Here is a 13,474-nt window from a genome sequence, read left to right on the forward strand (position 1 = left end):
GGGGGAGGGGTAGCGGCAATTATATCTAAGCACCTTGATGTTATCTCTTCATCTTCCCTCATGCTCCCTCAGGTTGACAACCTACTTTTCAGCTTAAAAACCGAAACTGGCGCCCTCACGCTCCTACTCCTTTATCAGCCCCCATACTCCATGCCTTCGTTCTCCACCATCATGAGTGTACAGTTGTCCAATTTGCTCACACTGCACTCTAGTTTCGCCCTTTTCGGCGATCTTAATTATTGGTTTAATGATGCCATGGCCGGCCCACATGCCACAGAACTTTTTGAAGCTTTTAACAGTCTGAACCTGTTCCAACAAGTCTCCTCACATTAGAGGCCATATTCTTGATCAGATATGGACCTATAATTTAGCTTTATCTCAACCATCTATCTCCACTTGTCTTTGGTCAGACCATCACTTTGTCGATACCACCATTACCGTCGCTGGCATGATTTCTGCCCCCTTGATGGCGGGTGGCCTATCACGTAAATGGAGCTCATATGACTCCCAAGGCTTTCTTACCACCTTGGCTAACAGCTATCCAATCACTACCACCCCCGCCAATATTGATGCAATGGAAGAGGACATTAGCTCTTGGCTAGAGTCGGCCAGCGACCAATTTGCGCCCCTCACTAAATTTCCTTGTACTAGACACAATAATTCCCATAGATGGTTTTCTGACAATCTTAAGCAGCACAAGTTGAAAGTGCGCCAGCAAGAACGGCTCTGGAGACGTGATTACTCCGACCCAGCCAGACTGCTATATATCGAGGCACGCAGAGAGTACAAAGCTGCTATTACTTTAGCCAAATCGGAGCATTTCTCTCATAGACTGTCGTCAGCTGACAATAAATCCAAGGAGGTTTTTGAATTTATGAATGAACTAACCACTGACGATAGAACCCTCCCAGCCCAGACTCCCACTCAAGCGACTTGCGATGCCCTCAATCTCTTCTTTATTGAAAAAATTATTAAAATTAAGGACTCGATACCCCCTACCCCCCAGACCCAACCCTTGGACCTCTCCAACAATTCATTTTCCTTTACTCAATTCCCCACTATCAAATCCAACACGCTTGCGGAACTCGCGACCCGGGTTAAATCGGGCTCCCCAAGAGACTGCTGCCCCCCCTCGGTCTTGCGGGACATTTGTCTCTGTCCAGGTCCCTGAGGCGGAAGCCAGGGACGCCGTCATTTTACTTGTAAAAATTGTATTTTAGTCTCATTCGCTGTAGCGCGATTTTACTGTGTAATTTGTATTTTGTAGGATTGGGGTGATTTTAGACTTCAATCCCTCACGAGGCATTTCTTACCTCCTGCCCCACGCTAAACGCTCTCATTCGAGGCTTCTGCAGCCGACTAGGCGCTGCTCCTCCCACTCCCACCGCCATCTTGGGTGAGTCAGAGGGCGAGCAGAACAATTGCTCGGCCCTCCCACCCTGACCAGTACAAATGTGTCCACCTCGCCGGAAGCGCAGCGGGCGTGCCGGATGCGCGCCGAAGGTGCGCCTAAGGTAAGCCCGTCTGCGCCGGACCTGGCCTAGGGGCTGACCATAATGAGAAATTTATATCTAATTCGGACAATTTCCTGAAGGAGCTACAGCTCCCCTATCCCCCACCTTCCCCTGCAACCATTAGGCGCATTAATACAGCCGGCCTCGCACGGACAGTTACATACCCCCTTAGAGGCGGCATACGCCCACCCAAACAAGCCACTGTGTTATTTTTGAACACACACTCCTTGGTCAAACATCAAGATGATATCTTCATCTTGTTATGTTCCAATAAACCGAATATACTTTTGCTCACAGAAACATGGCTGAGTGCAGACTCCCTACCAGACATACTGGCGGCCCTCCCCCCTGATTATTACATTCTCCACGCCGACCGCCCAGGGGACCGGCCGGGGGGAGGGGTAGCGGCCATTATATCTAAGCACCTTGATGTTATCTCTTCATCTTCCCTCATCCTCCCTCAGGTTGACAACCTACTTTTCAGCTTAAAAACCGATACTGGCGCCCTCACGCTCCTACTCCTTTATCGGCCCCCATACTCCATGCCTTCGTTCTCCACCATCATGAGTGTACAGTTGTCCAATTTGCTCACACTGCACTCTAGTTTCGCCCTTTTCGGCGATCTTAATTATTGGTTTAATGATGCCATGGCCGGCCCACATGCCACAGAACTTTTTGAAGCTTTTAAAAGTCTGAACCTGTTCCAACAAGTCTCCTCACATTAAAGGCCATATTCTTGATCAGATATGGACCTATAATTTAGCTTTATCTCAACCATCTATCTCCACTTGTCTTTGGTCAGACCATCACTTTGTCGATACCACCATTACCGTCGCTGGCATGATTTCTGCCCCCTTGATGGCGGGTGGCCTATCACGTAAATGGAGCTTATATGACTCCCAAGGCTTTCTTACCACCTTGGCTAACAGCTATCCAATCACTACCACCCCCGCCAATATTGATGCAATGGAAGAGGACATTAGCTCTTGGCTAGAGTCGGCCAGCGACCAATTTGCGCCCCTCACTAAATTTCCTTGTACTAGACACAATAATTCCCATAGATGGTTTTCTGACAATCTTAAGCAGCACAAGTTGAAAGTGCGCCAGCAAGAACGGCTCTGGAGACGTGATTACTCCGACCCAGCCAGACTGCTATATATCGAGGCACGCAGAGAGTACAAAGCTGCTATTACTTTAGCCAAATCGGAGCATTTCTCTCATAGACTGTCGTCAGCTGACAATAAATCCAAGGAGGTTTTTAAAATTATGAATGAACTAACCACTGACGATAGAACCCTCCCAGCCCAGACTCCCACTCAAGCGACTTGCGTTGCCCTCAATCTCTTCTTTATTGAAAAAATATTACAATTAAGGACTCGATACCCCCTACCCCCCAGACCCAACCCTTGGACCTCTCCAACAATTCATTTTCCTTTACTCAATTCCCCACTATCAAATCCAACACGCTTGCGGAACTCGCGACCCGGTTTAAATCGGGCTCCCCGAGAGACTGCTGCCCCACCTCGGTCTTGCGGGACATTTGTCTCAATTTACCTGATTGCATCCTACCCCTGCTGAATGGCTCCCTCAGCAGCGGCATTGTCCCCAGATCCTTTAAGGAAGCCATTCTATTGCCCCTCCTTAAGAAACCTGGCGCGGACCCCCTAGTACCCTCTAACTATCATCCTATCTCCCTGCTACCCTACTTTTCTAAACTAATAGAAGCCCATGTCACCCGATGCCTGTCAAACTTCATCGAGACATCGGGCCACCTCGAGTCCAATCAGGCCGGTTTTCGGCCGGGTCACTCTACCGAGGCCGTCACCTTAGCTGTTCTCGATACACTGAGACGGAACGCCGACGCAGGGATCCCTCAAGCTCTTGTGTTGCTGGATCTGTCGGCCGCGTTCGACACGGTGGACCATAACATCTTGCTCCACCGTGTCGAACAGGCAGGCATTCAGGGCTCCGCCCTCAAATGGACGGAGTCCTTCCTGTCTGGAAGAACACAAGCCGTCCGCCTTGGCCCATATACTGCTGACAAAACCCCCACGTCTTGTGGAGTCCCGCAGGGATCCTCCCTTTCGCCATTACTGTTTAACCTCTACCTCCGGCCCTTGATCCACTCCGTTCAGCCATGGAACATTACAGTGTTCAATTATGCGGACGACTTGCAAATTGTCTTTCCACTTAATTCCCCGAATGCCGCTAGCAACTTTCACACCGCCATGATTCACATCCAACAGTGGATGAATCATAAGCAACTCAAACTAAATCCTGGCAAAACAGAGCTCCTTATCCCTGGATTCAGCCCTACTCACTGGGGCCCGCAATTTTGGCCTGCGGAGTTAGGTTCCCCCCCCAGTTCAGGCCAAATCTGTAAAAAGTTTGGGTGTGATCATTGATGGCGAGCTATCTCTCAAAGGCCAAGTGAGCGCTGTGACTTCCTCCTGCATGCACCAACTCCGAAAAATCCGCAAAGTCAGCCACCTATTGCCTCACTCCGCACTGGTTCAGGTCATTCTCTCACTGGTAATATCCAGGTTGGATTTTTCCAATTCTCTGTACCATGGACTCCCTCAATCCCTGCTTCGCCGCCTTCAGGTAGCACAGAACCAGGCGGCCCGCCTCATTTACAAAATGCCCAAGTGGCAATCAGCTAAGCCTATGCTTCACAGACTCCACTGGTTGCCGATGGAACAAAGGGCGGCTTTCAAACTGGGCTGTCTTTTTTTTTTTTTTTTTTTTTGAAAAAAGACCTTTATTGCGAACGTTGCCAACTGTCAGAATACAAATGTCATTGCAGTTCGACTGTACAGTGCATCAAAATTAACATAAGTTCCAAGAGCAGATTTGCTGCACCTAATACACAGCCTTTGTGCCGGCATCCCGGAGGCCCAGCGGCGTGACTCTATGTCATAACTTAATCAAGAACAATGTGAACGTGCACCGTTGGTCCCCAGCGTGGTATCAAGACAGTCGACAGTCAATAAATGTAGGCATATTAGTACTGTCTTTCATGAACCAGGAAAGGGTAGGAAAGCTAAAGTAGAAAAGGGAAAAACTAACCCAAACGCCCCCCAAACACCCCCCAGGCCCACCCCGTTTGCTATTTCGTACCGTGAAGGAGTCCTAGTGCCGCGTCCTGTGTGCGTGATGTCGTGTACGTACCGTGTATGTTCTGCACCCGTCCCCCGCTAGCCCTGTCCCCTAAGCCATGACACACCAAACCCCCCGTCCCCGTCACCCACCTACACTTTTCCTGTACCCACCTCCCTCCAAAGGAACACTAAAGCCCCCCCTGCAGTAATTGCCTCCGTTCCATAGCAGTATCTAACCCCTCCTCCTGAGGGTCCACGTCCTCCGATATGTCACTGTCGTCCACCTCCCCCTTTTGTTGGTACTCCTTGTAGAGCCCCCAGAAGGACTTCGGTCTACTCTTGGGTGGCAGCAGCTCGCTGTACAATTCCGTCTGTGTGCAACAGTATTGGAGATCCCTGAGCCATCTCGTCTTGGTGGGGAGAGGACCGCGCATCCAGCACGCAGCCACCACTCTTCTGGCCAGTAGCAACGCTACGTCTACTAATCTGCGCAGCGCAGGAGCCAGCGGCTTGGAGAAGCCCAGTAGCGCGAGCGATGGGGATCTCAACAGCGGTTCCCCTATAATCTGTCCCAACTCCGCGAAGACCTCCTCCCAGAACGCACTCACTCCCGGGCACAGCCAGGCCAAATGAAGGAAATCAGCGGACCCGGTCCCGCAGCGCTCGCACTCCGGGGAGCCCCGTAGGCCGTAGCGGTGTAGCCGCTCCGGTGTATAGTATACTCTCTGCAGAAATTTGAAGTGCACCAAGCGGTGTCTGCCATTAAGCGAAACTCTGCGAGTGTTAGCGCAGCAGTAGTGCCACATAGCATCGTCAATGGGGATTTGGAGATCCGCTTCCCATGCCGCCCTCGGGGCCGAAGTAGGTAAGGCCTGAAATGAAGGCCCAAGCCTGTGGACCGTAGAGATCAATTTGGCTGGAGTTTTTGTCCTGATGATGTACGTCAGTTCCGGGATCTCTTCAGGCTCCTGTAGCGCGGGGCCCAGTATTACTCTGCAGGCCGATCGTATCCTGTGATACTGAAACTTCTGCAGTAGTGACGGAGCCGGGACGACAGGGGGGAGTTGTTCCCAGGTTTTCAGCGCTCCGTCCAAGAACAAGTCCTCCATTGTGTGCACGCCCAGGGCCTTCAAGGCCTCTGTCACCCCCCTCTCATTGAGCGGGTCCAATCAAACTGGGCTGTCTTACGTTCAAAGCCCTCCACTGCACCAGTCCTGCCTTTCTAAATTCACTCATCACTCCACACCGACCTATGCGCAACCTTCGTTCTGCCCATCTTCACCTGCTAACCACCCCAAAAATTAAAACTAAGAAATTCGGCGGCCGTCGCGTTGCCCACCTAGCCCCCGCCTACTGGAACTCTCTCCCTCTCATCATCAAGTCCAGCCCAACTCTGCTTCAATTCAGGAAAATGCTCAAAACCCCAGGCTAATTCCTCCTCCTCTGGTCTTACACTCATTTACTCATTCTGTCATGTAGCGCCAGGAAACCTCCGGTGTCAGCACGCTTTAAAAGTGTCACTTAACATAACCTTGAGAAATGTATTTATAATTTTCTATATGTTTTTCCATCAGTTTCGGGAGAGCTGCATTTTTTAAAAATTTTCTTCAAGCAACATGGTAATTTTAAGTTTGAATATTTAAATATATTTAAAATGGAAAATATAGCACACTTGTATATTTATTTGTAAAATAGTGTGGGACAGTATATTTTTAATTTGAACTTTCTTTTTTAAACTCTCCCAGTACTACATGCATTATTTAAAAGAAATAAACAGAAACGTATATTTTTCCCTACCTATTACCACTTCTATAAAGTGTTACTAGGTAGGGGAAAAAATATCAGACCAAATGCCTATATCCAGGGAAAAACGCAGAACACAGCCAAAGTTTACCTAAAAACGACATGGCTGCCTTTAACTTTTGTAAAAGCAGCCATTAGCGAATCACATAATGACTTGCCATCGCTATATATTGTGGTACTTCTGCAAAATATCCCGAAATTTAGCCAAATTTTGCAAACGTACTGCAACAGAAGATATCACCAAGTTAAAATGTCTTATAACTTTAAAAAAACTTAACCTACTTACCTATAGTACACAAAAGAATCATCTGCATATCATAATGTGTGATCCTCCCAAATTTCATAAAATTTGACTACGCGTTTGCCCTACTTCGCAGGAGTACAAAGCCTATGGAAAAATGCATTGGTGTCCAAACATGTTTTGGGGACACCTCCCTTTTTATCTCTGCTGCCCCTTGATCATTCACTATAAATCTTTCCATAGAAAAGGAATAGGTCTGGAAAATTTTGTGGAGATTCGTCAAACAAGCACAAAGTTATGTATGGTGACAAGTCTGAGGAATTCCTATCTCTTGTAACTAACTAGAACTACAGAGTGGCTCTAGCCAATCTGTAATATACATATATATATATTCATATATGCTACTACCCCATGTCGTTTCGTAGCACATATAGTGTAGAGGTCAAAGTGGGTGGCACAGGCTCCATTTTATGGCTGTGAAGTCCTTAAAAATGTGCAGCTGTATTGGTTGGGTACCTTTTTTACGGTGGTGTAAAATTTAAAATCCAAGCAGATCTTCTTTTTTGTTAAGACCTCAGTTTACCTCAACAAACAATTCCCAAAACGTGTTAGCTAATGAATGAGCATAATCAATTAAGCTGGCTACCAGCAAGTAAAAGAAAGCGATAAATTGCTTAAAAGCACAAGAAAGGAGTTTTATCCAATATTCTTAATTAGAATACTAGTCCTTTCTATTTTTTGGGATTCTAAGATAGTGCTCGGAGGTGCAGTTGTTCCAAATAGACAGCATCTGGTGACAACACCGCAATTAATACATTGTCCTCCTGCAGTGAAATGTGTTTAAAAAAAATTGATTGTGCAGTGACCTGTTGCATAGGAAACCTACTTGTTAGTAATAATATGCCAACGTTTCCTGCAGTACGAAGTCAGGTTCTGAGATGTACTGGTAAAATGTAATGGTTAATAACACGTCCTCCCAGAAAAAAGAGGCTCCATATACACAATGATTGAGGTAAAGAGACTTTCAAAGATATGGTTTAGGAATCCTATAAGAACGTTCCTTCAGGGGGCGTGGCTTGGCCGCCGAAGCAACATGGCGGACCCAGAGTAAGCTCCGTCGAGTCATGGAGCTCGGAGCTGCTTTCCGGACCTCTGCCGACCGCTCTCAGTCTATTCCGGATACCTGCTACAATATGAAAGCGAGGGGAGTCACCAGGGCTGCTTTTTTCGACGCTACTGCCGAATATTGAGCATCTAGACCATCGCAGCATTTTTCTCTCAAGAAGACGCGAGTGGCCGCCATTTTCTAACGCGGCGCTCGCGTGTTTTCTTTCATTTTCCTGCTGCAAGTGCTTTTGTGCCAATAACGATGTCCTCAAGTATTTTTTCCACTCCTTCCAGCCTCAATACTGCTTTTTGATCCTTATTGTATCTTTTCCCTCATTTTCTTCACAACTGGGGATGTAAGCTCATCACTTACTAAATTCGGAGGCAAATACTTGGTATCTTTGCTATACCGATGTTACCTATATTTTCATGAAGAACTGTCACTGGATATATTTCACTGCGTCATCTCTTTTGTGGTGGAATTTCTCACTCTTTGACTCTATTTCAGTGATTTTATGGATTAGTACATATACAGTCCATTATATGCAGATACCCCTATTTTATTTAAAGCCTCTTGCACAGTCTCTCTAATTTTTGACTACCATTTTTCCTGTGTGCCTACTGAATTCTCTGTGAAGAGACTCTCAACATCCTCCTTATACTTTTTTCAGTCACCATTTATTGTGGACGCTTCATACCAACGTGATACTTGTTTATTATGGCTAATGACTCACTCTGCGAGGTCCTCCTCCACTGGCACCAAACCAAAGAGACATAAGAATGACCCACCCTCTCCCATTCTCTCCTCACAAAATCCTGTTCTGGACTCCATACTAGATGAGGTTTGTGGTTTGCAACCTTTTATGACTGCTACCAATTAAAAGCTACAGCAAATTGAGGAGAGATGGATAGTCATGGAGAGTAAAGTACTGGACTTGGAAGAAAGAATTAGCGATATTCAGGATGTCTCTGTGAAAATTCCACTCTTTGAACTAGAGATTCATAAATTAAAACTTCAGACTGAGGATCTCGAAAATCGCAATTGGAGGAACAACCTACGCCTTTTTGGCCTTCCGGAAAATATTGAAGGGACTGACTTGATTGCCTTTCTACAGAAATTTCTTCCGGAATTGCTGGATCTTCAAGCTACGTCATCTCCTCAATATTCAAAGGGCTCACCGCTTAGGTCCTCTTAACTCTGCATCCAACAAACAACGTGGTATCATCATGCTTTTTTTGGAATTCACAGAACTTATGCAGGTCTTGAGAGCTGCAAGACTTAAACATCATCTATCTTGGTCAGGCCGTAATATTTTTATCTCTCAAGACGATTCCACTGCCACCAATGCTCGCCGTAAAGAATTTCTTGCCTTTCGACCAGAAATGAGGTGACTCAACATCAAGTATGGCATTCTTCATCCCTGCATCTGCAAAATCGCCCATGATGGCCGATCACGTTCCTTTGATGATCCTACCAAGTTGAAGATCTTCATCGACTCACTTCTTTCACAGGGCATGGATGTTAATAATTAAAGTCTCTTCCTTTTCAGGATCCTGTTGTTGTTCAAATGTTCCTTTTTCAGAGTTCTTCTCTTCTCTCCCTTTTTTACTATGTTGTATAGTATCTTTCTGGGTGTCAGTTCTTCTCTGCTCCTATTGAGGTCCTTGTTTCTTCTCTACTTTCTCTCTTCTGGGTGTCCGTGTCCTTCGTTGTCACCATGCTCACCTTAACTAGATTATTTTGCTCTCTTCAGATCTGGATTTTCCTGCTTGATCTGTCTACTCCTCTCTTCTATCCATCCCCTTTTCCTTCACTATTTTTCTCTTTTTCTTTCTTTTCTATTCACCTTTTTATTGGCAATTTTGATGTTCCCTACATGTTCTCTTTTTACACTACTCTTTTATTATCATTGCATAATTGGAATTTCTCTTATTTGTTCCACGGTTTTCTTTCTGTTGAATATGCTGTCTTGTGTTCCTGTTTCCTTCCATGTTCCCTAATCCGACTTCATGGTTAATGTCGTCTCGTGGAATGTTCGTGGCCTAGGTCACCCTATCAAGCTTCAAAAGGTATTGTCTCATTTAGCTAAACTTAATACGCATGTTGCTTTTCTACAGGAAACCCATTGTAATGATATTGAGTCTTTAACACTTAAGCGCAATTGGGTTAATCAAATTTTTTTTTCAACTGCTGTTGATCGTCATGGTGGGGTTGCTGTGTTATTTCATAAATCTATCCAAGCTCAGATAATTTCTTCCGAAAGTGAAACTGGATGATTGTTGACGCCATCAATAATAATAAGCATATTACTTTTTTTAATGTCTATGGTCCCGTAAAACCTGATCCCGAATTTTGGCATTCTATCAAATTGAAATTGATGTCTATTCCTCATCCCAATGTTGTTATTGGCGGTGATTTCAATAATTGGCTCGATCCCTTTTCTGATAGGTTGTCAAATTATAAATTCAAACCTGACAAAACTCATAAATCATTCCAGTCTGCCATCTCTTCCCGCTCCCTATTTGACTCTTGGTAGACTTGTAACCCTGATACCTCTGAATTCACCTTTTTCTCCCCTGTTCATCATACACACTCCCGTATTGACTATATTTTAATTTCAAAGTCATTATTACCATGTCTCCAATCCTCTGTCATTGGTTCTATTTTTATCTCTGACCATGCTCCTGTTTCTACCTGTATTGATACGTCACTTACTCCCCACAAACGAGGTCGCTGGCATTTTAATAATTATCTTTTGTCTGACCGCTCTTATTTCAGAAGCGACCTCTTTTATTAAAGAATTTTTTTAACTCAACAACTCCCTTGATACCTCCATTCACAATAATTGGGATGCTTTTAAGGCATCTTTTAGAGTCTTTACTATTGCATATTCGGCTAAGAAGAAACGATTATTGAATGCTGAATATAAAGATATGCTCACTCTAATCAAAACTTTGGAACATTCTTACTTATCGTCTAAATCTCCCTCTGCACTACAGGACCTAATTAAAGCTACATCTAAGTTAAATAAAATTGCTACTGTTGATGCATGTAATGTCCTTCTCAAAATTAAATCAAAATACCATGGGGGTCAAAATAAAGCTGGGAAGATGTTAGCAAAATATTTTAAAAATCAAGTCTGAACGGAAAACTACTGGCCCCATTCATTCAGAATTAGACAATCTACTTCTATCCTCTGACTCTGACATTGTCAGCACTTTTCAATCATACTATAATACTTTATATACAGAAACAACTAACCCAACCACAGAAGACTTCACTGCTTTTTTCCAAAACATTCCTAAACCAACTACCACTCCTGATATCTTCTCTGCTCTGGAGGAAGATATCTCCCTTCAAGAAATCTCTGATGCCATTAAGTCTTTGAAACGGTCCAAAGCCCCTGGTCCTGATGGTTTCTCAGTGGAATTATTTTCCTCTTTTTCCCCTATTTTTGCCCCTAAATTGTTGGAACTCTAACTCTTTTCTGTCCAATTGTAAAGCCTCCGGATCTTTTTTAGAAGCACTCATTATTGTTATTCCCAAATCAAATAAAGACTCTTCCCTCTGTAAGAATTTTCGTCCTATTTCCCTCATTAATTACGACTGCAAAATATTTGCAAAAATTTTAGCTACTAGATTGGAGATTGTTATTCCAACTCCTATTAATCCAGACCAGTCTGGCTTTGTCAAGGATCGTTTAGCCTCAGATAATGCTAGAATGTTCTCTAATATTCTAACCCTCAGCAAAAAATACACTTCCCCGTTAGCAGCTCTATCATTAGATGCTGAAAAAACTTTTGACCGGATCTATTGGGAATTTATGTAACATACTTTACATTGGTTTGGTTTTGGTTCCAAGTTTATTTCTTATGTTAAATTGTTATATACAAATCCGAAAGCTTGTGTATTTGTTAATGGTCTTTATTCGCCATACTTATACTTACAACGGGGCACTCGCCAAGGATGTCCTCTTTCCCCTTTACTTTTTAGGTTTTGCCTGCAAGTGCGCACACAGTGCACATGCGCAAAAAAACCTTATGAGTATAATGTGGGATCGATGACCCGCCCCCGGCTCCCATTGGCTAGCTCCATAAATGGAGGCTAGCCATTGGAAGCCGGATCTGTCCGTCAAGGCCGGACCAGATTCGGGGGCGTTCCCGCGTTCTCTTCCCTGGGCGTGGTTCTGTTCGTCTTGGAGGCGGTCAGAGAGTTCTCCCCTTTGGACCTCTCGGAGGGGCAGCGAGGGTCGGCTCCCCTCGGAGCGGAGCTCACTCTGCCGTGTCCTGTGGGAGGACCCGTGTGTGCAGGAGGCTCGGGAGTACAGGAGCCCCAGAGATCTCAGCCGCCGGTAGCGATGTGGTTCTGTCCTGGGGGCGGCAGCGGCTGCTGGCAATCCCGTGGCCCGGCCTGCATCTCTGGGTGTTGGCGGTGCTGCTCTGCAGCCTCTTCCGGTGCCCGTTCCCGCCTGCGCCCTCCCCCTCCCGCAAGCCTTCATCGTGGCTGTTGTGCGTCCTATCCTTGCTATTGCCACGCTGTTTGCACTGCAGTCTTGCTCGAGAGCGACGAGGACAGATCACAATGACAAAGGTAATGCAACAACCTCATAATTATAGGGGCACTGTCAGTTTTAGTGTTTTTGTCACTGCTGCGATTATTAATGGGGCCCGGGGTGACTTTGATTCCGTCCCGTTGCCGAAGTTGGGGGAGGGAGGGTGGCTTAGGGGCCTTGCGTGATAGCGTATGTTGTTGTTGGTTTCGTTTGTTGGGCAGCAGACAGTTTGAGGCCCTGCCGGGTGCGGCTTAGTTACTGGAAGTTGCAAAAAAATGCTTTGGGAGATCGGATCAGGAAATGGCGCCCTGGCCTGTTTAGTTTATTAAAGAAGACCCCTTGAGTGTTAAACGCCCATTGGTGGCTGCTTTAGAGTCACTGACTGTAGGCTATGCCAGAGGAGGCCCTACCTCTCCCTTTGGTACATCTGTGCAGTCGTGACTCCTGAGACAGAGTCAGATTGTCCGGCATTTTCTTTCCCTCCTCTGTACTTTTATCTCATTCTCTCCCACTTACACCCTCTCACTTTCACACTCCTTACATCGCTCTCTCTTCTCTTCACCTTCCTCTCCTCCTACCACTTCACCACCTCTCCCTTCCTATTCTGCTTTCGAGGAATGGCCGCATTACCCATCAGACCACGACAGTTCCAGGCACTGATGTGCTAATGACAGGCTGTTTCCAGAATCCGGGCGTCTGCTTTCATACCTGTCGAGCACACCGCTGGAGGTGATTGTGAAAGCTCGTGCATCCAAGGGCAGTGACGTGACAGTCTGTATCCGGAAGCAGGGGGCTGCTTTACATTTCATATTTGCTGAGAACACCTCTGGGGTTGATTGTGAAAACTTGTGCATCCAAGGGCCAGCGACAGGCTGCATCCCGAGGCCGGGAGTCTGGCAGAGTTCCTGCCAATCCCCACAGGACAAACCAGAAAGGCAGTAAGGCACTTGAAAGAACTGCAAGTATGTACAAGCAGCACCACACAAGGTGCTTGCCTTTATCACAAAAATCGCGATAACCCCTCACCCCCTTAAAAAAAAAAAAGGCACATTAGAGGGTTTGCCTTAGTCCTTATTCATCTGTTGGTTAGAGAACCTGTGACTAGACAGGGCGTAGGGACGGTGCTAGTTCACTGGCTGCACCCAGGCTTGTGGC

This window comes from Lissotriton vulgaris, chromosome 3_1, assembly GCF_964263255.1.
Source record: "Lissotriton vulgaris chromosome 3_1, aLisVul1.2, whole genome shotgun sequence".
Classification (NCBI taxonomy): Eukaryota; Metazoa; Chordata; class Amphibia; order Caudata; family Salamandridae; genus Lissotriton; species Lissotriton vulgaris.